At 37.5% G+C, this 27,969-nt stretch overlaps 1 protein-coding gene and 1 pseudogene across 13 annotated transcripts in view; both read right to left on the reverse strand.

Moving 5' to 3' along the window:
• The window catches only part of STK39 (serine/threonine kinase 39), a 281,370-nt gene that overhangs the window by 69,778 nt on the left and 183,623 nt on the right, over window positions 1-27,969 (reverse strand). The window lies entirely within an intron of this gene.
• Window positions 10,624-27,688, reverse strand: LOC308498968 (annotated as a pseudogene). Its single transcript has 4 exons — window positions 27,597-27,688; window positions 23,855-24,066; window positions 15,234-15,366; window positions 10,624-11,231 (listed from the first exon to the last, which is right to left on the reverse strand). The product of its transcript is annotated as an uncharacterized misc_RNA (transcript).

Here is a 27,969-nt window from a genome sequence, read left to right on the forward strand (position 1 = left end):
AAGGCCACTCTACCAAGACAGGGAGATATAGCAGCTCTACCTCATCTGGTAGAAACAAACACAGGGAGGCAGCAAAAATGAGGAGACAAAGAAACATGTCCCAACTAAAAGAACAGAACAAAGCTCCATAAAAATGAACTAAACAAAATGGAGACAAGCAATCTACCAGATGCAAAGTTCAAAACACTGGTTACAAGGATGCTCAATGATCTCAGGGAGAACTTCAACAAAGAGATAGTAAACATAAAAAAGAACCAGTCAGAAATAAAAGAATACAATAACTGAAATCAATAGTACTTTAGATGAAGCAGAGGATCAAATCAGTGATTTGGAAGATATGGTAACAGAAAACAAAAAGAAAAAAAAAATCCAAAAAAATGAGGATAGTTTATGGAGTCTCTGGGACAACATCAAGCATAACAACATTCACATTATATGGGTACCAGAGGAGAAGAGAAGGAGCAAGGAATTGAAAGACTGTTTGAAGAAATAATGATGGAAAACTTCTGTAACCTGGAGAAGGAAATAAGACATAGAAGTCCAGGAAATATCAAGAGTCTCAAACAATATGAAACCACACAGGCCCACATGAAGACACATCATAATTAAAAAGTCAAAGGTTAAACACAAAGAAAGAATCTTAAAAGCAAGAGAAAGCAATTAGTTACCTACAAGGTAACCAAGACTGTCAGCTGATTTCTCAACAGAAATTGTACAGGCCAGAAGGCACTGGCATGAAATATTCAAAGTGATGAAAACCAAGGATCTACAACCAAGACTATTCTACCCAGCAAAGCCATCATTTAGAATCGAAAAACAGATAAAGAGCTTCCCAGACAAGAAAATCTAAAGGAACATATCACCACCAAACCAGTATTACAAGAAATGTTAGACTTCTTTAAGAAGATAAAAAATATGAATTATAAAATGGCCATATAGATAGACAGATATAGGTAGATAAATAGACAGATAGCCATTTAACATATGTACTTTAAATGTAAATGGATTAAATGCTCCAATCAAAAGCCATAGGGTGGCTAAATGGGTAAGACAACAACACCCTTACATTTGTAGCCTACAAGAGACTCACTTCAGATTGAAAGACATGCAACATAAACTGAAAGGGATGGTGAAAAGATATTTCATGAAAATGGAAATGACACAAGAAGTTGGGCAGCAATACTTATACCACACAAAGTAGACTTTAAGGCAAAGACTATAACAAGAGACAAAGAAGAACCCCGTTACTCCACTTCTGGGTATTTATCCGAAGAAATCCAAAATGCTACTTAGAAAGGACATGTGCAGTCATATGTTCACTGTAACATTATTTATAATAGCCGAGATATGGAGGCAACCTGGGTGTCCATCAACAGATGAATGAATAAAGAGGAGGTACATATATACACTGTAATATTACTCAGCTATCGAAAAGAATGAAATCTTGTCACCTGCAACAAGCTGGATGGACCTAGAGGGTATTTTATTGAAGGTAGTAAGTCAGAGAAAGAAAAATGTCATACAATTTCACTTATATGTGGAATCTAGAGAACATGACAAATGAACAATCAAAACAGAAACAAGTTCGTTGAAACAGAGAGCATTTTGATGTTTGGCAGATGGGGGCATTTGGAGAGATGGGTGAGGTAGGGGAGGAGATCAAGAAGTACAAAATGTTCATGGGAAATATAGTCGGTAGTATTATAATAACTATGTATGGTGTCTGATGGGTACTGGATTTATCAGGGAGATCACTTCATAAATTACATAAATGTCTAATCACTATGTTGTACACCTGAAACTAATATAATATTGCATGTCAATTGTCATTGAAAAGTAAAAAATTAAGGAAAAAAAACAAAGAGCCTATGTAGATGAAAAAAATGTACACTGAATGTATTTATTGAGCTGAATTTTTTACCTATAGTGCAAAAAGGAAATGAAGTGACCACATAAAAACTAGAATCATGTGTATAGCTGATTGGAGCAGAAACATTATAGTTCAGTCAAAGTTCAAATTTTTTAGTAGTATGAAAATTGTTAAGTTCATTTATTAGTTAGGGGCTTTTGTTTATGCCTTGATAGAAATCCAATGATGGAAAATAACTAAGAGATGACGTCATAAAAATGGTGGCATGAGATGAGCCTCTTGAACTCTCCCCTGGAATTTACAACAAATTGAACAACTATAACTCCACAAAGGACTCCCTGCGTAGCAGACAGGCAAGACTAAGAGGCGCACTACTGAAATCATATAAAGGTGGGCAAATTGCGTGGGTGAAGGAAGAGGGAAAGGAGAAGTGCAGAGATGGGGTCGCACCGACGTAGCTCAGTGCTCCGAGTTCACTGCATTCTGGAATTATTGCACCTGCAGGAGAGGGAAGAACTCGGACTGCTAGGGCTCCGCTTATGGCAAACAGGGCTGAGGCGACAGCACATAACACAGCTGAACCCAAAGCTCATGGCAGAGACCTCGGAGCAAAGACTGAGAGAAGAAGGCTTAAAGTGGTGGTTTAAGCCCTCACTGCTGAGCAGAGAACGGAAGCCTTAGGCACTGAGCCTAGACGCCCCCTCCTTACCCACCCAGAACTCGCCGCACCTCCACCTTCCAAGTGCTAGAAGCAGAACAGTAGCAGTGTCAGATCAAAAGAATATTTGCAATTCTGAGAACTGTGGTCCATAGACACAAACTCACAGCTCAACTAGTTGAAGCAAAGGGGAGGGAGCCGTGGAAGTGGGACTGGCAGTGGTGGTGGTTGCCACTATTGCTCCAGGCCACCTCTCTCAACCCACCCTGTCCCTGTCCCCACCTATCTGGGCAGATCCCCACAGGAGTAAACAGAGCTGCAGAAACACACGGGCTCTGAATCTGATGCAGGGAGAGCTTTGGAACTTCAGAAAATTTCTACATCCCCCCCCACGGAGGCAGCATTCTATGACCCAGGTGAACTGTTCACAGTGGAGAAGCCCATCTTCCAGGGATCCCCCTTCTGTGAGAAGCCGGAATAGTGCAGAGAAAATATAACACTACAGTGTGTGAAAGAATAAAAGGCTGCAGTCAGAGAGAAAATAAAACATTCTACCAACACCTACTGGAAAATGAAAGAAAGACCTCTTTCTATCAAACCTGTTGCAAAACCCACTCCTGCAGATGTCTAGGAAGAGAAATAATAAATCATTAATAGCCATAAATAACCAAGGTAATAAGACAGCTAAGAAAGAAAATGAAAAGTCTCCAGAAAATGAACTTAACGACATGGAAATATGTGACTTAAATGACAGAGAATTCAATCTTGTCGTTCTGAAAAAACTCAATGAGATGCAAGAAAACACAGAAAGGAAGTTTAATGAACTCAGAAACACAATCAAAGAACAAAATGAACATTTTACGAAAGAGATTTAAATTTTAAAAAAGAACCAAATAGAATTCCTGGAGATTAAGAACTCAATAAAAGAAATGAAGAATGAAATAGTCACCTTAAGTAAGTAGTAGAGTTGACCAGATGGAGGAAAGAATCAGTGACATTGAAGATAGAAATCTGGAAATGACATGGATGGAAGAAGAGAGAAACTTGAGATTCAAAAGAAATGAAAAGAACTCTACAAGAACTTTCTGACTCCATCAGAAAGAGCAATATAAGAATAATGGGCAGACCAGAAGGAGAAGAAAGAAAGAAGGGAACAGAGAGTATATTCAAACAACTAGTCGATGAAAACTTCCCAAACTTGTGGAAAGAACTGGAGCCTCAAATCCAAGAAGCAAATAGAACACCTAATTACCTCAACCTCAACAGGTCTTCCAAGGTACACTGCATTGAACCTGCAAAAATTAATGACAAAGAGAATACTCAAGGCAGCCAGGGAAAAGAAGATGGTAACCTACAAAGGAAAGCCCATTAGATCGTCATCAGATTTTTCTGCAGAAACTCTACAAACCAGGAGGGAATGGAATCAAATATTCAAACTACTGAAAGAGAGAGATCATGAGCCAAGAATAATACATCCAGCAAAGATATCCTTTAGATATGAAGGAGGAATAAAGACCTTTCCAGACATACAGAAGCAGAGGGAATTTTCTAATAAATGACCTGCATGACAAGAAATGCTGAAGGAGGCTATTCGACCAGAATAAATAGGGATAACTTGTGACAACCAAAATATAAAACAGGAGAGACTAAAGGCCTGAACCGGAATTTGGGACTGGAGAAAGTAAGCGTGCTAAAGAAAATGGAATACTCTAAATATCAAACTTTCTTTTACATAAACTTAATGGTACCCACTCAAAAAAAAAAAAATCCAGAACTGAAATATATACTGTAATAAAAGAAGAAACAGAGGAAAAAATCATAGAATACCACCACTCAGAAATAACAGACAACAAAAAGGCAAAGAAACAATGGAGACACAGTTTACCAGAAAACCAAAGATAGAATGATAGGAAATCCTCACATATCAATAATCACCCTAAATGTAAATGGACTAAACTCACCAATAACAAGGCACAGAGTAGCAGACTGGATCAAAAAACTAAACCCAACCATATGCTGTCTCCAAGAAACACATCTCAGCTACAAGGACAAACACGGGCTCAAAGTAAAAGGGTAGAAATTGATACTCCAAGCAAATGGAGAAAAATCAGATGTAGGCATACTACTATCAGATGAAACAGACTTCAGGATATAAAAGGTAACAAGAGACAAAGATGGACATTTCATAATGATAAAGTGGACTGTACAATAAGAAGACATACAGTCATCAATACATATGCCCCCAATCAGGGAGCACTGACATATACCAAGAGAGTACTAACAGAACTAAAGGGAGAAATTGAACCAAACACAATTATACTAGGGGACCTAAATACATCATCGACGGCTATGGATAGATCATCCAAACAGAAAATAAAGAAATAGCAGCCCTAAATGACATATTAGATGAAACGGACATAATTGACATTTATAGAGCACTTCATCCTAGAACAGCAGACTATACATTTTTTACTAATGTACGTGGAACATTCTCAAGGACAGACCACATATTGGGATATAAAACTAGCCTCAGCAAGCTAAAGAAGATTGAAATCATATCAAGCATATTCTCTGATTACAAGGCTTTGAAATTGGATACCAACTGCAAACAGAGAGCAGGAAAACCACAGATAGGTGGAGATTAAACAACCTACTTTTAAAGAACGACCGGGTCAAAGAAGAAATTAGAGGAGAGGTCAAAAGATACATAGAAACAAATGACGATGAAAATACATCCTACCAAAATTTTTAGGATGCAGCGAAAGTAGTTTTAAGAGGGAAATTTATATCATTACAGGCCTATCTCAAGAAACAAAAAAAATCCCACATAAATAACCTCACATTACACCTCAAAGAACTAGAAAAAGAAGAACAAGTGAAACCCAAGGTCAGCAGAAGAAAGGAAATAATAAAAATCAGAGCAGAACTAAATGAAATAGAGAACAAAAAGACAACAGAAAAAATCTGACAATAGACAAAATTAATGTGACAAAGAGCTGGTTCTTTGAAAAGATTAATAAAATTGACAAACCCTTGGCTAGACTCACTAAAATAAAAAGAAAAAAGACACTAATAAACAAAATCAGAAATAAAAGAGGAGAAGTTATCACGGATGCCACAGAAATACAATAGATCATCCTACAATACTATAAAGAACTATATGCCACCAAATTTGATAACCTGGAAGAAATGGACAAGTTCTTAGAAACATATAGCCTTCCTAGGCTGAATCACGAAGAATTGGAAAATCTAAACAGACTGATCACCAGTAAGGAAATTGAATCAGTCATCTGAAATCTTCCCAAACAAAGTCTGGGACCAGATGGCTTCTCTAGTGCATTCTACCGAACCTTCAAAGAGGATCTAATGCCAATCCTACTCAAACTCTTCCAAAAAATTGAAGAAGAGTCAGTACTCCCTAACTCATTTTATGAGGCCAACATTACCCTGATACCAAAACCTGGTAAGGATAACACAAAACAAGAAAAGTACAGACCAGTATCTGTGATGAATACAGATGCAAAAATCCTAAACAAAATTCTAGCAAATCGTATGTAACAATGTGTTAAAAAGATTTTTCATCATGACCAAGTGGGGTTCATCCCAGAAGCACAAGGATGGTTCAACATATGCAAATCCATCAATGTGATATACCATAAACAAAATAAAGGACAAAAATCATATGATTGTATCAATTGATGCAGAAAAAGTGTTTGACAAGATACAACATCCATTTATGATTAAAACACTTAATAAAATGGGTATAGAAGGAAAATACCTTCACATAGTAAAGGCCATATACGACAAACCCTCAGCTAATCTCATAATTAATGGTGAAAACCTGAAGCCCTTTGCTCTACGTTCAGGAGCACGACAGGGCTGTCCCCTATCACCTCTGCTTTTCAACATAGTGTTGGAAGTCCTTGCCAGAGCAATCAAGCAAGAGAAAGAAATAAAAGGCATCCAAATTGGGATTGAGGAAGTTAAATTGTCACTCTTTGCAGATGACATGATGCTATATATAGAAAACCCTAAAGACCCCACCAAAAAGCTACTAGAAACAATAAACGAACACAGTGAAGTTGCTGGCTACAAAATTAATGTACAAAAATCCATTGCATTCCTATATACTAACAATGAAATCTCAGAAAAAGAAATTGAAAAATACAATTCCTTTTGAAATTGCAATTGCAATTAAAAAGAATAAAATACCTAGGAATAAATTTAACCAAGGATGTGGAAGGTCTATATGCTGAAAACTATACAACATTTTTAAAAGAAATTGAAGAAGACACAAAGAAATGGAAAGACATTCTGTGCTCAGGGATTGGAAGAATCAACATAATTAAAATGGCCATATTACCCAAAGCAATATACAGATTTAATGAAATCCCCATCAAAATCCCAATGATATTTTTTTCTCCTTTTTTAAAAAAAATTTATTGGGGTTACAATTGTTAGTGAAATTACATAGATTTCAGGTGTACAATTCTGTATTACATCATCTATAAAACCAATGGTATCTTTTAAAGAAATTGAACAAAAAAATCATCAGATTTGTATGGAACCACAAAAGACCCCGTATAGCCAAAGCAATTCAAAGAAAAACGAACAATGCTGGAGCTATCACACTCACTGACTTCAGCTTGTACTACAGGGCAACAATAATCAAAACAGCATGGTACTGGCAAAAAAAAAAAAAAAAAAAAAAAGCAGACACACAGACCAATGGAATAGAATTCAGAACCAGAAATAAATCCACATAAATATGGATATATATATATATATATTTTTAATTGGGGAAGGGAAACAGGACTTTATTGGAAAACAGTGTGTACTTCCAGGACTTTTTTCCAAGTCAAGTTGTTGTCCTTTCAATCTTAGTTGTGGAGGATGTGGACAGATAATTTTTGACAACGAAGCAAAAACATACAATGGAGAAAAGACAGCCTCTTCAATAAATGATGCTAGAAGAACTGGAAAGTCACGTGCAAAAGAATGAAACTGGACTGCTATCTGTCACCATGTACCAAAATTAATTCAAAATGGATCAAAGACCTAAATATAAGACCTGACACAATAAACTGCATAGAAGAAAACAGGTACTAAACTTAGGGACCTCAGGTTCAAAGAGCATTTTATGAATTTGACTCCAAAGGCAAGGGAAGTAAAAGCTAAAATAAATAAATAGGACTATATCAAACTTAAAAGCTTCTGCACAGCAAAAGAAACCATCAACAAAATAAAGAGGCAACCAACTGGATGGGAGAAGATTTTTACAAACAGTGCCTCTGATAATGGGCTAATATCCAAAATATACAAGGAACTCAGACAACTCAATAGCAAAAAAACAAACAACCCAATTGAAAAATGGGCAGAGGACCTGAAGAGACATTTCTCCAAAGAGGACATACAAATGGCCAATGGACATGAAAAAATGCTCAACATCAGTAATCATTAGAGAAATGCAAATAAAAACCACAATGAGATATCACCTCACCCCAGTCAGAATGGCTATCATCAAGACAAATAAGAGAAGTGACTCTGGGTGGTGAGCATACAATGTGAGCTATAGATCATCTATTACAGAATTGTACACCTGAAATCTATGTAACTTCACTAAAAATTGTGACCCCAATAAACTTTAAACAACACCAAAAAAAGAAATCCACTGATGTAAGCATAGAGACCTCCTTCATTAATATGATTTGTGCTTGAAAGTTGGAGTGAATTAGGGTTTCCTGCAGAAAACCTAGACTCATTAATATTTCCGTGATGGGTACCTCTCTTCAACACATCAGGCTCCCAAATGAACACGCCAAGTCCATTATTCTAAAAATGTAAAAGAACCTCTAAGACATGAATTCAATAAGTGTGCATTTGGGCTCTAGACATGGGGTCATGGTGGCTGTATTTATGCAGATCAGCACAGTATATGAGGAGGAGGCTGGTGGGTGTTGCACATATTTGCAGATTCCAGGATCAGTCAATTTTCAAGATAATGGAAGTTTACTTGTTTATGGTACAAACTGTTACAAACTAATTATTATGGGCAATTGTCACTTTTCTTGCCAATGACTTGCTTCATTTAAGACCTGCAAAAAGTAAGTAGTTTCAAAATTAAACCAAATACAGAAATAAACATTTGATTATCCGAAACAACAGAAATTAGTTAAAGGGAAGGGAGAAAAAGATACTACATATACTGGAGATGTCAGTTACTCCCACAGAGCACTGCATTTAGCTTTGTTTGCTTGTAGCTAAGGAAAAAAGGGGGGAAAGTGTTGCATGATACCGTTCTTACTTTATCAAAAAAGAAAAATGCTCGGCAGATATTTTTTCCCCTTGGCATTTAATACCAAGGAGAAACTTTTTATGGAAGCTGCTTTCTAAGAGACACTGAGTAATGTCTTCAACTCTGTGTAGCAAAAAACAGAAACTTTTTTTTCCCCATATAAATGTCTGCAACTATGTAGTGCAAAAGATGGGGATTTTTTTCTCCTATGTGCTGAAGGCACAATATTAAATCTTACCTGAGTGATGGAATTTCTGCTGGGACTGGAAATAATATAGCTGAGCCACATTTTTTCCTGATGATTTACCTTAATAGAGGAAGCTCAAAGAACCTGGAGAAATGAATGGCCTATATGGACCACTTCCTGATGACCCAGAAGTATCTTTGTCAAGTTCTGGAATGGGCAATTTCATGACTGAACTCTGGCAAGTATTCGAAGACGCCTGATAGTCTGTGTGTTGATTAAACATAGATATTTCCACCTTAGCTAAATACATGAGAAGCAGAGGTATAATATTCTGCTATGAACATGTAGGAGACTGACTTATGTTATGCCCTCCCCTAGGGAGTTGAGTTAAAGTTCAGATACCCTGCTAAGGGAGGTGGGCTGCAGGAAGTCTGAACTTCAAAAGGAAGCTCTGCCATCTGGCTAAGAACTTGAATACATGCTCAGCTGGACACCAAAGCTGTAGCTTCAGAACGGAGAAAGGATAACTTTTTGCTTTAAAGTTTTAAAGAATGTGTGCTACTAATCAAGAGTTAGCCATAACAGAACTTTAGTATAGGTGCAAATATATAAAGGGAGCAGACAACAGTAAAAGTCTTTACATTTTAGCCAGGTTATCACAAAAGTAACAAGAACCAGGCTTTATTTTAACTTTCCTATGCCTGTGGTTTTCCTACTCAGTTTACATCTATAATCAAACCCAGGGAAAGCTATATTAAGGATCAGTAAATATAAAGGAAAAATGATCACTTCCAACTAGGTTTAAAATACCCACCCAACAAAGGAGAAAACTATGAAGGACCTATGAACAATCAGTGTCCTCTAGGTTAGAAATGTAAGCAGAATCTGCCCTGGTTTTTCACAGGTGGTATCGTTTTTTTGTTTGTTTGTTTGTTTGTTTTTTGCTTCCAATTGTATTAGTCTCTTTTTAATCTTTTGATGATCTCTTCCAGAGTTCACTACTTCCATTTGTAGGTGATGAAAAGTCCAAGGAATGCACTTCAAATGTCAGCATGGTCTTTCTCGTCACTTCAACTCAGAATTGAGACTTGATCCTTGTTTTTTTATAGTCCAGTCCCAGAAATAGGTTTTTTTAAATAAATTTTATTGGGGGATATTGGGCGACAGTGTGTTGTTTCTCCAGGGCCCATCAGCTCCAAGTCATTGTCCTTCAATCTAGGTGTGGAGGGCGCAGCTAAGCTCCAAGTCCAGTTGCCATTTTCAATCTTTAGTTGCAGGGGACACAGCCCAGCATCCCCTGCGGGAACTGAACCTGCAACCCTGTTGTTTAGAGCTCACACTCTAACCAACTGAGCCATCCGTCCGCCCCCATAGAAATAGTTTTCACTGTAGAAATTATCTGTAGGCAGTCTTACGCTTTATGGTGGTGGTCTACAACCAGGCTTAGCTTCCCCAGGAACACCACACAGGATGGATTTAACTATGTATTAAACTAAGAGGCATTCTCTCAAATGAGTTTAAATGCATTTTATTTTCAGACAATATACATGACATGTTTTCTTAAAAACAGTGCCTCTGCTCCAAGTAAGTCAAGGTCAAGGTCAACGCAGATCTCAAGGTGACATCAGTCCCATCTGTCCTAGTCCTGGTGTGTGGATGAAAAGCAGCAGCCAGTTACGATAATGACAGGTAATGGATCCCAACAGCCAACTGTGTTAACATATTCCATTTCTAAACCTCCTTAAGGAAAATCATATATGGCGTCACACCATCCTCACAGTAGTTCAGCAGAACAACCATGCCATCTGGATTCCTGTTTTCACCAATAAAGAACTGGTAGGTTTTGAAATTTGCAAAGATGTGCTTGATTTGTTCTGCAGCCCCGTCATAAAAGTTTTTACTCTTTCTGGTCTCTGTTCCTCAAGTTTCCTTTGACTGATTACATATAATCTTTGATGCACTTCTTGTAGGCTTCTTTTGGGAAGCTGGTTTCCTCCTAATGATGGTTCATGACAATATCGACACCAGTGACTACTGTGCTTCCGGTACGTTTGCCCTCGGAGACTTCAGGGGAGATATTTCCACCAGTGAGCGAGTCATCAATGTTACCCTCTCTCCTACTGACCACCTTCAGCACAGCCCGTCTGCGATCTCCTGGACCTTGCAGATGTCGGAGAACTTCTCATCATGGCTGATGAGGTCCCGGAAGAGGTCATGGTGGCTGCCGAAAGGAGAGCACCGCAGCGCTGGCTTAGCAGGAGCTCAGGGTGAGTGCTTTGCAGTTTGCAGGTGGAGCAGTAATGGGGGGTCGGGGAGGGGGGAGCGGGCGGAAAAGCCACAGGTGGTATCTAATTGTAAGACAATTAAATCTAAATGAGAACAAGCAAGTATTTTTCCCTTTTGATCCACTTCAGAGAAATGACCTCTAAGTAAATGTAGGTAACAGTCTAGTGTGGATGACCCTTTGGCAAAGACATCATAAATCCTCAATGGCTATAAAGTACACAGTTGTACAGAAAATAACATTGTTACTGGGCATTTGTTATGCTGTTGATGGGCATCAGAAGGAAATATACACATGTTAGAATACATCAGGTAAGATTAGAACAGGACTTTTATTAAGAATAATGTAAAAACAAAAATTAAAAAATCCCAAAACTTTCTCGAGGCACAAACAAACAAAACCCATCCACTTGCTTCAAGTTATGTGATTCTCCAGTACTGACCGGTAACTGATACTATGAGGGCTAAAAAAGCAGACAGCAGGAGGGCGGGCACCTGAGAGCGAAGTAGGAAGCTTGCTTTGGGTCAACACATCCCAGAAAAGCAAGGGGATATAAAGGCGTTCATTACTTGCATGTTATTATTTAAAGTAAGGGCTAATATCCGAAAACGTTTCCAGATGTTTTTACAACACTGATTTTCTTTTTCATAAATGAAGATTGCCACAAGTAAGAGAAGGGAAACCTGAATTTCGATCTTATCTGCTTCTCCTGGATACTCTTTTGAAAGCCTCACTGCTGACCTCAGTGCACAACTCTTCTTATTACTGTAAAGTGGTCCTTAAAATGCAACCATCGTGTGATGCCTTCTACCTTCTCATCTGATCCTGGCAAGTTTTTAAAAGTCAGCCTTTATCCATTCAGCAAACACTATGTTCATTCTCAGTCTCTGGAGCACTAATTTATAGCACTCATTATTACAATGCTGTGGGAAGAAACCATCCCTTCAACAGTTCCAGGTAAAGTAAATAAAATGGCATTGATCACTTGGAATAGAAATCAAATCATCCTGCCTGGAAAATGCCAAGTGCCTATAGTTCACCAACATTGGAAAAAACCCTTGGCTTAATCATGAAGCTAACTGTAATGGTGCAATACCACCACACCATGAATGGCACAGCTGAGGACAAGACCAAAGCAGAGAGTGTAATATGTGATCTGATTCCAAATGCTCAAAATAAACTGCCTGCCTGTGTCCAAACACATGCTGTATGACTGTCAAATAAAGAAACTGACATTCATGTGTGAGCCATGGAATCCATATTTTAGAGCCACACGAACAATTTGATGATTTTGAAAAACATGCGTGAGATTGTTTAATAAGCGACTCCCATATTTGTAACTGCACCACCAAGAGAAGGCCTTACCAAGGCTGCCGGGATCCTGTGTTTTTCTTAGCTGAGAATCACTAATAAAAAAAATATACCCAACACCTTCCTTCAAGATGGAGGTCTCAGTGACTGACCTTTACACCCAGTCCCTTGATCTCTGACAAGTTTTAAGACTAAGCTTTCCAGATCTCTTGATTTAAGTAAAAATTTAATAGAGGAGGTTAGGCTAGATAAAGAAGAGTTATTCTACAGAAATATTTATACAGTTCATCCTACAAACTACTTTCTATTTGCTTCTTTACTGTAAATAGGTAGATGTGCTTTTCTACCTAAAGGAAGCACAAAAAAACAATGCTGCTAGAATAGGGAGGAGAAAGGGGTTCAGAAGGAAAAGTCAAAGGGCTCCTTCCGAAATGATTCAAGTAACAGTAGAGCATTTCTCTATTGATTTAAGGCAAAAATAAAATAACCACTGATAATTTGTCAAGCGTAAGAGAATTAGTTGATAAAAATTAAACTCACCACTGAATATCCACAAGATAAAAAGGGGTGACTAAGGTGAACAAGTATGAGCATTCTAAGTAAGTATACAGAATTCAAAATATGGACCAACACAGCTACAATGCTATGTTGTATAATGCTATATAATACTTTTCCCCAGAGTGCTTAGCATAGGGTCTCTCTCAATAAATATTCAAGAAATCAAATTGGATCAGCAATACATTATTCCCCCGTACCTGTTGCACGACATTATAGTAAATGTAAGCACATGTGACAAAACTCCTAGGTATGGAGATAACCAACCCTATATAAATACCTAAATAACAACAACAACAAAATGAGTTTCTGGGATGAGGGCATTTAAGTTGCTATGCAGGCCAGTATGATCAACAGATGTCACATTAGGAATGAATCTGGGAGAGGTAAACAGGGTCTGTTATACTGAAGAGATATCTAGCCAAAAGCTATTCCTCACGAGCAGGGAGCTAGCTGTCAACATCTGGGGGTGAGGGGTGGTAGTTTCGAGCTGAACAAGACTCGCATTAAATATAAGCTGTGGACTTGTCTGCCTTACACCAAGGCTCTGGGTGGCCGCAAAGCCTTCATATCTACAGGTAGGAAATGCTGCTGCTAGGCCACCTGTGCACTGAGCTCCAGGCTATTCTAATCTCCACAACACACTTAGTTTTAAGCACAGAAGGCAAGGGAACATGTCTCCATGTAACATACGTCTTTTCTCCCTCCTCTCCCCTGCCCTCTACCTCTAATCTTTGAGTTGGTTTTATGGGGAGTCATAGGAGAAAAAAACATACTTTTTTGTTAGGTCCATTCTGCCTGTCAGACCCCAGTTCCTTGAGTTTAAATATCAATTGTAACCCTGACTAGCTATGAGACCTTCTGGCAATTTACTTAACTTTCCAAGTCTTAATCTCTCTCTCTGTAAAATCAGGTGGGAACTGTAACTACTGCATAGGCAGCTAAGAGGATTAGGTGAGAGAAGGCCTGGATAGTGCCTGGCACACAGCAAGCATGCAGTCAGCATTAGTTCAATAACAACAGGAAGAATAAACATGACCTTTAACCTTTGAGTTCTCCTTGTCAGATAACGGCCTCTGCCCTGAGAGCCGTTCCTTCTCATCCCTTCACCTAACCCGAGCATCCAGTCCTCCATCGGATCCTATAAGAGCTTCTAACCATAAACCCCAACAAACATAACAAGATTTCAGGGGGTACAGGTCTCTATGTCTCATTAGGAATCTCAATAATGCTTGAAGAAATGGAGCCTGATCATTTGGAGTTGGAGAATAGCACTCTCCAGCCGAGAAGTTTGAAGAAAAACAGTCTGGAAACGGGCTACTTTGGAATCCTTGATGATCTTCAGAGAGTATAATAAACCCATGAGGATCGGAGAATCCTCCTGGTAAACTAAACCATCCCTACCTCTTTCCCTGATGAATAATTTAAATTCTCTGCTTTGTTTGGTCAAATCAAAGGTCATTGTTTACGGGAAGGTCGAAAGGTACCAGTTAAGACTGAAACATGCTTAAGGTACGTAATCCCATCTTCCAGATTAGGGGAATTCCCTGAGAAAAGAGACACAAGAATAGCACATGTTGTCAGTAATTCAGCCAGCATTTCTGGCAACCTTCTTCCTTTGCACCAGACGACAGCACAGCGCACACATGTTATTTGTATTATATCCTCTCCACCATCCAGGGCCTCTCTGGACTTGGGAAGGCCTGAAGGAACAGTACTCCAAGCTCAGAGTGCTATTTAATTGTGGCTCTCATCATCATCACTGTTATTACGGGTCTGTCATTCCGAAATACTCTCGGCTATCAGTGACAGCGTGGAGTGTTATGAAGATGACATTTCCATGTTTTGTATTCTGACATTAAAAACCAGTTTGGCTCACCAAATGAGCAGCGGGTGCCATGCTAATTATATAACATTTTAGAACACTAATAGGATCTCCCGCTGAGCCAACTGGGAGGAAAAAAAATATGATAGTCATTTTTATCTGTGCCTCAGCACACTGACCTCCTTTAGCTTGTTGATGTGGCCATTAATAAAATATTGTAAAATGACCTGAAAAGGCTTTTTACGCACTAGAGACTGGACTGCTGCTGAACAGCTGTGTACTTGAGAGACTTGGAGTTGGTATCAAAGTTGGCTGCTGATGATTCAAGCTTGTTCTGGGAACCTCCCGTATCCAGAATGTTCTCACTTTTGATGTGTTCCACTGTTGAGGAGTTTTCAAAGCCAGGAATAAGGATACCTGTGATAATGGCCCTGCTTTGTTTGGGACACATCCAGACTTGATTTAGTTCACTTCAGTGCCTGCTATAAAACCAATATTTCTTTCATACAAGCTCCTTTCAATTTTGGAATAATAGTTCAAAATAAAAATTTTGCTACTCTTGAAATTCTAAAATACCCTAATGGGTAGTTCTTAAAAGCATATCAGAGAGGAGTGATATTTTCTTACTTTGCCTCCCTTTTCTTCTGGAAAAAAATAACACAAGTAAAAATATGCATTAAATATCATTCTTTATACTTCACACAAAGCATGTATTAGGCCATTTAACTGAGCAGATGTGATCAAATCTGGGAACTGAGCTATATGTTAGACTGCGTTAAAAATAAGGTAAGCCAAGAAACTGACTCATTCAGCTCAGCTACAGGTTGGCCATGTGTAAGACTCGGGAGGAGAGAACATAAAGAGATGAACTAATGCACAGACTGCTATATGAGCTTACGGCCAATCACAGAATTCAGAGCTGAAACGAAATTCTACAGGTGAACAGCTGAGGTGCATTAAAGGTATATGGTGTGCTATGCTTAGGAGAATTCTCATCTCAGACGTTGGGACCATGAAGTCCTCTTTTTTTACCTTTGAAATATCTACTCTATCACACCCTGCTACTCCCCATCCCGACCATCCTCTCCTAAGTAAACACACATACTTAGTGAGCAAGGGAACTACTTGCTCATTAATCCTGTGAAGGAAGCGCTAACATATCCAGACTCCACGGTTCCTAAAATGAACTTGTACATATATGCTTAGCATAGAGAATTTTCAAGTCTCTAAAACTGGGGGACAATGACTACAGAATTTCAGTGGCACTCTACAGGTTTCTTACATTAAGACATATGAGAACAGGTTTACCAAGAAATAACAAATAAATCAGAATATTTTTTCTGTGGGGTTATCCCAAATCCATGTGGCTACTCTACCAACACCAAAACTGTAGTACTGCGAGCTGTACAGGGAAAGGATTTGCTGCTTTGGTAGAAAGACAATAAAGCTGGTGAAGAGGGCTCACGTCCTTACCCATTCTGGTAACTATTTTTTTAATTAAAGTTTATTGGGATTGATGATGGTAAGTAAAGTTACATTCTGGTAATTTTTAATCATCAGAAGGTTATACTATAGGACTCCAGAGTCAGAAACATGTCCCCATGTACTTTTGGGAGAAAACAGGTGCCATATTATTGGTTTCTTCCTGGCATCTGGCAAGCCAAATGATTCTGGCCCTGGAGTTGAGGAAAACAGGATTGGCCCAATAGCTCTACTAAGTTCTCACTCTAAAAATGGGCTTTCCTGTTCTTAAGTGGAGCAAAAATGTTGACTGATACAATTAGACAACAGGTTCGGAGGCAGAGATTTTAAGGGGAGACCACCATCTCCAGACTTACTTGGATCTCTCTTACTACGACCAGACTTACTTGGATCTCTCTCTGCTGGTGGAGCTCTCAGAAGAGCCGAATCCACTGGATACGCCTAAATCTAGGGTTTCCCTCAGATGCCCTGCTTCTGCTTTCTACAAGCCAGTGAGAAAACCTAGCAACAGGACTCCTATTGGCCACTGATGGAGCAAGAATAAAGTCAAGATCATGCACGCAATCTTTTGAGGGAAAAGATGGGAAAGAAGAAACAATGAGACAGCTATGACAAGGCTGCTCCTTATTAAAGCAGCATCTCCTTATTAAAGGGACCATCTGAGAACACTCAGCAGAGGGAAGAATGATTACTGGACTTCAGCGGGTAATTGCTAAGAACACGTAAGTTCGGAATAACCTAATTTCTCTCTTTGCTATTATGATAAACTTTCAATTTCAAGAGAAAGCCTTAGGCTTGGTTTGTTAAGACTAATGCACATTTTGGGACATGGTGTGAATTCTTTCAGAGTAATAATAGAAATATCAATTTCTTCTTACATAGGGGTTTATTGTACTGGGCTTGGAAACCCTCTAACAATCCAAGGGTCTTTAAATGCCCCCTCTGACTCTGTCCACATGGGGATTTTGAAATTTGTCTCAGCAGAAATGCAAGCTAAAAAATCGAATCACTACTTTTTAATCTACCAAATAAAATTAGCAAAGATAAAAAATGACGGTAGGAAATGTGAAATGCTTGCAAGGATACAGTCTATCAGACCTTCCTTCACTGCTATTGGAAGTATAAACTGATACTACCTTTAGGGAGGGTTCTTTGGCAGTATGTTTCCAGAATTTTAAGAGTCATATTGCTTGATATACTAATTCTACATCTATAAATCTAACATGAAAAATAAATTAAACACCTGAGTTTTCTGTATAAGACCAGTCTTTTGAGCATTTCTTTTATAGCAAAAATCAGGAACCAAATTAAATCTTCAGTGATAGAGAGATGGTTAAATAAATTGCAGTGGAATAACTACAGAATGCAATATTACATAGCTATTAAAATGTTATTTATTTATAAAAGATTTTTAACAACATGAGAAAATGATTACAATGTAATACTAGGTGTAAAAAGGAGGGTACAAAACTGCATCTGTAATGTAATTGGAACAATAAAAAAATATGCAGAGTAAAAGAAACAGAAGAAAACACACCAAATATTAAATGTGCTTATCCCTGAATGGTGGTCAGATGGCTAAATTTCTTTTTCACAACTGTCAGTGTTTTTCAGATTTCCACTAACAAATGTCCCTATAACTTTCATAATGCAGGGGAATAAAAAGTTCCTTTAAAAAGATCCACTAAGATTTGAAAGAGAGGCTGTGCTACAATGACTCATCAGCATTGGAGTAAAAGACTTGAAAAGGCAGAAAATTGAGCTAAAACTTAAAAAAATAAAAGCAACACTAAGTAAGTGTTTTTGGTCACCACTGGTGTGGGGTGGGTAGTGAAATAGGGATCACTTGGGTGAGGTTGAGATAATAAAACGAAACATTTAGAGAAATGTTACCTGAAGTTAGCTAGACTTGGTTACAAAGCCTTGTCTGTGGTGTATTTACAAACACACATGCAAGCATGGAGAAAGTGCTCGAAAAAACGACACCAAAATGTTAATAGATGTATTGCTTAGGTGGGAGACTCTCTCACGAGTTTATACTTTTGAACTCCTCCCCCAACTCTAGCAAAAAAACAAAAACAAAACCAAACAAACCAGAAAAACCTCATTATTTTTATTATGACAAACTTATTTCAAATGTTCAGCTCATTGAACAAATGAGGCCAGAATCTGAATATAAGGAAAAACAATGGACGTTGACTTGTGCCTTACCACCTCCCACACGCACACATTAACTTAGGATATCCACAGACTTACATGTAAAAGCTAAAATGATAAAACTTCTAGAATAAAAACGCAGGGAAAATAGGAGGAAGTCACTGTAACCTTGAGGTAGGTAATTTTTCTTAAAGAGTATACAAAAAGTACACACTACAAAAAATTAAGTCAAACTATTTATCAAGATTTAAAACTTTTGTTATTCAAAGGACACCATTAAGAAAGCAAAATACAAGTCATAGCATGAAAGAAAATATTTTATATATATATGTTTTACAAGTATATTCAGAATACATAAAGAATTCCTACAATTCAGTAATAAGACAAAAATTTGATAAGATATTGCAGAAGATTTGAATGGCTATTAAACACATGAGAAAATGCTCAATGTCACTAATCAGAGAAACAAAAGTTAAAACCATAATGAGATACCACTACGCACCTATTAGAATGGCTGAAATTAAAAAGAATACCAAGTCCTGGCATGGATGTGGTAGAATTAAAACTCTCATACACTGCTGGGTGGGAGTATAAAATAGAAAATCCCCTTTTGAATACTATTTGATAGTTTCTTAAGAAGTTAAACACAAACCTACCATCTAACTCAGCTGTTTCACAACTAGGTATTTTCCCAAGAGAAATCAAAATATAGTCTATATAAAGACTTGTACATGAATGTTCATAGCAGCAATATTCGTAATAGTAAAACATTTGGGAAAAGAAACAAACAAATGTCCATCAACAGGTGAAAGAAGCAACAAGACATGGTAAATCCATACAATGAAATACTACTCAGTAATACACAGTAACGAGCTATTCATACATGCAACAACATGGGTGAATCTCAAAATAATAAAGTTGAGTGAAAAGAGCTCTCTTTTAGTTCATAAAAACTAACAAAACTGCACAAGTCCCAGGCATACGCCCCCTTAAATTTTATGTATTATGGGAGTTGAGGGCATAATGCATCTTCTAATATATCCTAAAAAAAAAAAAGTGGAATATATCAATTCCACTTTCTCTTTCATTGATACATCTAAATAATGTCTTGGTTTTTAAATTACTTGGTGTTATGCCTGTTTAACACAGCATATAGAAAGGGAAGAATGCACTTCATTTATTTTTTTTTACCAGGTGTTTACTAAGCTCTTCTGTGGCAGGAACTGTGTAGCCACAGGGCTGATCTTACTAGGAGCATTGATCTTTTTTACTTTGTTTTAAACAAGTGAAATATTAGCATGCTAACACCAACATTGTGGTTTGTGATAAACACTAAAATGAAAAATGTCCAATCCTTCCAACTCTTGATGCCAAACTCTTGGAGATGTATTTAGAAGGCAGCATTTAATATAATCAAAGTTTCCAACGGTATACCTTAGGCATATGGAAGAGGAAGCCATTGATCACATCTACTTGAAAAGTGACTTGCCCAAGCTAAAAGCACTTCTATATTGTACAGTTTAGAATTATGGGTATAAACTGAAAACCTGAAAAAAAGTACTAGAGGCTCATTTAGAAAAAAAAAATGCATGATCTATCACAATTCCTCTCTGCAGCACTTTTGCAAAGGAGGGCTCTTCTGGATGACATACAAATCAGCTTCTTGAACGTTCCTATAAGGATGGCAATATTAGTTGCTCATCTAATATCTACCCATAAGATTTCCCTTAGATCAACACACTGCAAAAGGGGACTTTGGTTGTCTGAACTCTTAATTTGGACTAACTACTATCCTCTCCCTGCCAAAAGCATTTCCTTAATTTCTCTAAGCTCAGCCACTCTCTCAGAGTAGACCAGCGGAAAGAAAACAAATGTAAACCTAGTTTAGTCCCTAAAGAAATAACTTGATGCTGTTAATTCAATGAGAACAAGCCCTAGACTTCTAAGGACGGTCATTCTAAGAAAAAACAATTCAAGAACATTTTTGCAAACATATAGTAGGTCAAATTTTCTACTGTGTTATCCAAGGTTCTCTAGAAAGAACCATGAGATAAATTTCTCTTGAATTTAGTTTCAAGCAAAAGCTTGCCACTCTATATAGTTTTTTAATTGTACATGTTTACTTTTATCAGGAGAGGAGAACTATATAGACAACTATAATTTCCTGGTTGCTAAGAAGCTGAGAGCTAAATTTACTTTTGTGATTTTATCACTCTGGGTTCCTGGTCCAGTTCTTTATTCACTCTCAAAATAGTTTTAAAATCCCATTTTGGTTTCATTTTCCTTCTCTTACGTTACCCATTTGGTATTGTAATTTACCTCAAATCTTCTCTAGAAAGAGGCCAGGTAGAAAGAATACATAATTCATTTACATCATGTGGTTAAGTCAATGTTTACTTAAGTTTTGGTTCCTCTAAATATCGTTAAAGTATAACGATACTTTATATCGTATCGTTATATGTAAGGGAGAGGGGGTGTAGACCCTGGGCAAAGACTTAAGATAGAGACTGCTGGCTGTAGCTTGTGGGGCTTCAGTGTGTGCCTGAGTTAAATGCATGGGTTTTATTAGAGGTTGTTTGTTTGTTTGTTTGTTTGTTTGTTTGTTTGTTTAAATCTCCCTTTGTGACTCCTAGCTTGAATCAGTGCTTACCTCTTTCCTAGCTCCATTTTTTACAAATACGTAATTATTTCAATGACCAATAAGCAGAAGTTAAAACTGCAAAAAGGTCAAATGCATGGAAATAATTTTTTGACCATTTAACGCAGTTTTCATCCCTCTGCTCTGCCACTGGATTAGCATCAGCTCCATCTATCCATGAAAGAGTTCTCCCTTCAGAAATCATCTTTGCACATAACCTACACTACTGTAGACACAAGAAATCATCCCTTTGCATGTTTAAAACATCAAATATGTGACAACATAAATTCATATTTCAAGTCAGATTTTAATTGTTTCACAGCTGTTTTTGTAGTCCCTCTCCATTCCTTTCTTCTCTTGCTCTCTTTGTGGATTGATGACTTTCTTTAGGGATACGGTTACAGTCCCTTATCTTTATATTTTATGTATTAATTACAGATTTTTGCTTTGTGTTTTCCATGAGGTTTCCATATAACTTATATGTATAACGTGTATTTTAAGTTAATAAGTACCTAAGTTTGATCCCATTCTAAAGCTCACTTTTACTCTCCTATTTTGTTTTTGATGTCACATTTTTATCCTGTGTGTCCCTTAATTACATACTGTAAATACAGTTAGTTTCACTATTTTTGTCTTTTAACCTTCATCGTAGCTTTATAAGTAATACATTATTTTTACTATACATTTACTTTTCCTGTGAGATTTATTCTCTCATATGTGTTCTTGTTACTATTATACTTAGCACTCTTTCTTTTCAGCTTAAAGAAGTCCTATTACCATTTCTTGTAAGGCAAGTTTAGTGGTGATGAACTCCTTTAGCTTTCGCTTGTCTGAAAAGCTCTTTCTTTCTCCTTTAATACTAAATAATAGCTTTGCTGGGTAGAGTATTGTTGGTAGGAAGTTTTTTTCTTTCAGAACTTTAAGCATATATATCATGCCACTCCCTTCTGGCCTGTAAAGTCTGTGCTGAAAATCCACTCACAGTCTTATGGGGGTTCCCTTGTACATAACAAGTTGTTTTTCTCTTGATGTTTTTAATTTTCTCCTCGTCTTTAACTTTTTAATTATAATGTCTTGGTGTGGGTTGCTTTGGGTTCATTTTCTTTGGAATTCTCTGGACTTCCTGGATCTGGATGTCAGTTTTTTTCCCCAACTTAGAGAAGTTTTCAGCCATTATTTCTTCAAATAAGATTTCTGCCCCTTTCCCTTTCTTCTCCTTCTAGGATCTCTATAATTCAAGTGTTAGTCCCTTTGATGTTTCCCATAAGTCCTCCAAGTTATCTTTACATTTATAAATTCTTTTTTTGTAATTTTTGCTGCTCTGATTGGGTGACTTCTACTGCTTTTTCTTCATATTGACTGATCCTTTCTTCTGCTTCATCTAGTCTGCTGCTGGATCCATTCTTGACCTCAGTTTGGTGAGCATCTTCATGACGACTACTTTGAACTCTTTACCAGGTAAATTACTTATCTCCATTTCATTAAGAATTTTTTCTGAGGTTTTATTTTATTTTTTCATTTGGAACATACTTCTCTTTCTTTATTTTGCTTGACTCTCTGTGTTGGTTACTTTATAGTAGATAAAACAACCCCCTCTCCCAGTCTTGAAGGAGTGCCTCATGTAGGAGATGAACCTTTTGGAGCAGCCCTGCGCCAACTCTTGTCTTCTCTCAAACCTCTGTGTTTGTCCAAGCCATCCTATTATATTTTTTAATAGCTCCAAGTAGTTGAGAATGTGCCAAGACCTGCCAGTGTCCCAAAGGGGAAGATCTCAGCATCTAGATTTAGGCTGACTGGAAGCCAGACCCTCAGGCAGCAGCTTTTAACAGTATGCAAATATATATAGTCCTGAGGGGCCACAGTGGCCACCGGTACCAGGTGAATTGGACTGGTACCAGTTGCTATGTGGCAACTGCAAAAATCTGGCTCCAGATGAGTGTATCAGCTCCTTTTTTGAGAGATTCCAGCAAGCTGGACCAACGCAGAAGGAGAGTGCCAAGATGGATCCACATCCTAACAGGCCACTAAATGTATCTATAAGCCATTTAAAATGTATCGTCTTTATGTGGCTCCTTTTTCTGTGTTATACAGGGACGTCATTACCAACAACAGCTGACTTTTGAGGGACAAAATAGTTCCTACAATACTGTTGAGCATATCAGGGGTGCTGTCAATTGAATGGCAGAGATAGTCTCCCCTTTAAGGTAACCTTAGGATTAATGGACCTTTCCACAGTTTCAACATTAATAATATAGTAGAGAATAAAAGGAAAAAAAAAGAATTTTCTTTACCACTCAATATGCAACTTGAAGTCCAAGGCTACTATGAAAGTTTTGGAGTCCTCAAACATGGTGATTTAATGAACATTACAAAGTCTATTCTAGCCTTAGAGAAGTTACTGAGCATCAGCTTGATTTGTTATTAAATTAATCTTAATAAAACTGAAATATGACCCCAAGTCTGTTTATAGATAAGATGAAAAATGACGAAAAAAATTAGCCTTTAGTAATTCTTTAAGAAACACAAAAGAAAGTATAAAAAGACCAGGAGTTTACAAAAAGAGAAGAAAGCAGACGATTAAACTGTACTCACCACCAAATCTACTAACACCCAAATTCACATACTGCCTGTTGCACTCAGGTGGGGCAGCCCCAGTGAAGTCAATGATAGCTTTCTGGGATTGTGAGTAAGGACTTGTAGAGCGTAAGGAGAGGGTAACGAGCATGCTGGGCATGGGGCATGGCAGACACATACGACTGAGGAAGCGAGGCTGAGAACGCGGCCCGCAGCCAACACGGGGCGACCTAACCAACCACATCTAAAAGCCCAAACTCAGTAACAATTCTAACAGGACCATTACCAAAGGTGATTATTTTAAATTCTCCTTTCAAATCAATATAGGAAAATAAAGAGTTGAGGACACTGAAGAGTAATAAACCTGGTAACAGAGATGAGAAAAAAAGCCGTTTTAGTAAATAGCAAGCTCCTCAGAACTTCTAATTAATACTTAAAGAAACGTATAATTCTCAAATATCCATTGCTCATTTAAACCTTAGAAATTATGACATAGCCCCCACAAAAAGTTATAAACAAGAATATAACGATGTAATTTCATAATTCAATCTGATTTAAAAAAAAAGTCAGTCCTAAAACTGCGCATTAGTGCCTTTTCACATTTCCTCCTCCAGTCCCCCGATTCCTATATTCTACAGAGCACAGCTGGGAGCTGCATAGCAGAGCTGGAAAACACCACACTTGCCTCATGACTCACCCACTCCCACAGCCCTCACAACAGGTCAGAGAAAGTCGCACAGAAAGGGGACAGTGGAAAAGGGTGAAAGAGCTGACTGTGTCACCTCTTCAGCAAGAGGAGGCCAGCGGAGGAGAGAAGAGAATAAAGGCTAAACTGAATATAACATTGAATTTAGGCTAGACTTGACTCTTTTGTATCCTAACTGACAGAAAAATGATGGCCTCATGCACAAGAAAAATGATGGCCTAATGCCATTAAAAGACGGCAAAGGAAGATTCAACAATGCTCTTTGAAGGCAATGACTAAAGAAAAACAAAACTTTCATTTTTTACGCCAGAAAGTATAGATTATTCAATAAACTGATCACAAGAGAATGAAGGATTGTTAAATATCTTCTAGTCCTGACTTTTTTTCAGTTCCTCGTTTTCTTTTAGATCTTCTGGGATGAGAGAGGTGAAGGAGATGGAATATTTTGAGAAACTAAAAAGGTTCATCTTAGCTACCTGGATATTGCTGACAATGCTCTAAGCAAATACTATTACTTCCCTGCAACAGAGCAGTTAGCCTAATGCAGTCAAAAGGCCAACGTGATGAGGATCCTTGGTGTGATTTATAATGTAAGAGTTTACAATGATATAGGCCATGCTGTGGTAATAAATGTTCATTTTAAGCCTTTTGAAAGACTAACACTTCATTTGAACATTCTCAGAGAAAGCTTTCTCTTTGTAGGAGGGACAAAATGGTACAATCAAGCCATAAAAAGAGAATGTATCAAAGTACAACAACCCAACAGTTTTTGCACTGAGGTGACCCCGTCGTATCCACTCTACTGCACAAAAATCTAGAACCAACTCCAGACAAATGGGCAGAGTTTAATTTTACTGAATCTCCAAAGCTTCTATATTACGATAACAAAGGCAACCAGCTGGAACACTGACAAATTCTGCATGTAGGGAACTGAAAAGTCATCTAAAAGTACCCACCACAGCGTGCTCTGACTTACACAATCAGTGCAGACACCCGGCCCCATATTGATGGGTGTGGGAGAGAAACCCCAGCTCCCCAGGGCTTCCTGGAGTGTCAGAGAAAGTGGTTGGCTTCTTACTCAGGCTTAGAAACCCTGCAGCACTTCCTTGAAATAAGAAGTATTTCTGCAAATAAAAATGAGCTAAAGGGTTTTGAGGAAGACTTACATAAATATTTTGTGGCCAGGTATGCTTGCTTTACATCATCTCCAGTATCCAAACACATTAAAAAACTGCACCAAAAACTTTTGGAGATTAAAATTACTTAACTACTTACTTCACTGGGGAAACTCACTGAAATAAGCAGATTACCAGAGAGTGTAGAGTTCTATTTTCTGAAAAATTTTAAAAAGGTGGTTCTCGTATTTGTGTGATAGTCTGATTTCCACGTGGCACAGAGGCTGGGAGCTCAGAAGATAATCTCTAGGTACTCTATGCAGCCAAATTTTGAGGTAAGAGTCTTATCAAGTAATAGGTTTATATTTTGCTACGGTTCCCTAAAGTATAATGGATATTTTCTACCTATTCTTCATCCTATGCTTTTAAGGTTAGGTAAGTTAATGATAAAAATACTCTCAGGAAACTAGGAATAGAGGGGAACTTCCTGAACTTGATAGAGAATATCTATAAAACCTATAGTAAATATCATAATGATGCGAAACTTGAAGCTTTCTCAGTAAGATCAGGTAGCAGGCTTGGATGTCCCCTCTCACCAACTCTTTTCAACATCATACTGGAAATACTAGCTAATGCATTAAGACAAGAAAAGGACATAATATACAGATTGTGAAGAAAGAAAGAAAACTGTCCTTCACAGATGACATGATCATCTGTGTAGAATCTTTTTTTTTTTTTTAAGTAGAACATAAAACCCCGCCTGGAACTAATAAGTAATAATAACAAGATTACAGGATTAATATACAAAAGTCGACTGTTTTCCTCTCTACTAGCAATGAACAAGTAAAACTGGAAATTAAAAACATAGTGTCATTTATATTAGCAACCACCCCCACAAATGGAACCCTTAGGTATAAATCTAGCAAAATATGTATAAGATCCATCTGAGGGCAACTAAAAAACTCTGATGAAATAAATCAAGAAAGAACTAAATAAAATGGAGAGACATTCAATTTTAACACACAGGAAGACCCATATTGTCAGGATGTCAGTTCTTCCCAACATGACTATAGATTCAATCTTGATCAAAATTCCAGCAAGTTATTTTGTGGATATCAACAAACTTACTCTATAGTTTACATGGAGGACAAAAGACCCAGAATAGACAACGCCGTACTGAAGGAGAAGAACAAAGTTGGAGGACTGTCACTACCCAACTTTAAGACTTATTATAAAGCTGTATAGTCAAGACAGTGTGGTATTGGTGAAAGAATACAAAAATAGATCAATGGAATAGAAAAGAGAACCCAGAAAAACACTCTATAAATACAGTAAGCCAATTTTTCACAAAGGAGCAAAGATAATAGAATGAAGCAAAAGAGTCTTCCAACAAATGGTGCTTGAACAACAGGGTGTCCACATGTAAGAGAATGAATCTAGATACAGACCTTACATCCTTCATAAAAAGGAACTTAAAATAGATTACAGACCTAAATGTAAAATGTAAAACTATAAAACTGCTAGGAGAAAACATAGATGATATTGGGAATGGTAATGCCTTTTTAAATACAACACCAAAGGCACAGTCCATTAAATAATTGATAAGCTGGACTTTATTAAATTTAAAAACTTCTGCCCTGCAAAATGCAGTATCAAGTGAATGAGAAGATAAGCCACAGACCAAGAGAAAACATTTGAAAAATATACATATGATAAAGGACTGCTGTCCAAAATATATTAAAAAAACTCCTGAAACTCAACAATAAGATAACATATGAGAAGAAAACAAAGAAAAATGAAAAGAAAATTGGGCCCAAAACTTTAAGACACCTCACCAAAGAATATAGACAGATGGTAAACAAGCACATGAAAAGATGCTCCACATCATGTATCATCAGGGAAATGCGAATTAAAATAACAATGAGATACCACTATATACCTCTTAGAAGGGCCAAAATCTGGAACACTGACAACGCCAACACCAACATCAAATGCTGACAAGGACATGGAGCAACTGGAACTCTCATTCATTGCTTGTGGGAATGCAAAATGCTACCGCCACATTGAAAGACAGTTACCAATTTCTTAACAAAATGAAACACACTCTTACCACACAATCCAACAATCGTGCTCCTTGGCCTTGGTATTTACTCAAAGGAACTGAAAATTTGTATCCACACAAAAACCTGCGCATGGACGTTTATAACAGATTTATGCATACCTGCCCAAACTTGGAAGCAACCAGGTTTCACCTTCAGAGGTGAATGGAGGAGCAACAAAAACAAAAACAAAAAACTCAAAAAACTGTGGAA

The sequence above is a fragment of the Rhinolophus hipposideros genome, assembly GCF_964194185.1.
Source record: "Rhinolophus hipposideros genome assembly, chromosome: 6".
Classification (NCBI taxonomy): domain Eukaryota; kingdom Metazoa; phylum Chordata; class Mammalia; order Chiroptera; family Rhinolophidae; genus Rhinolophus; species Rhinolophus hipposideros.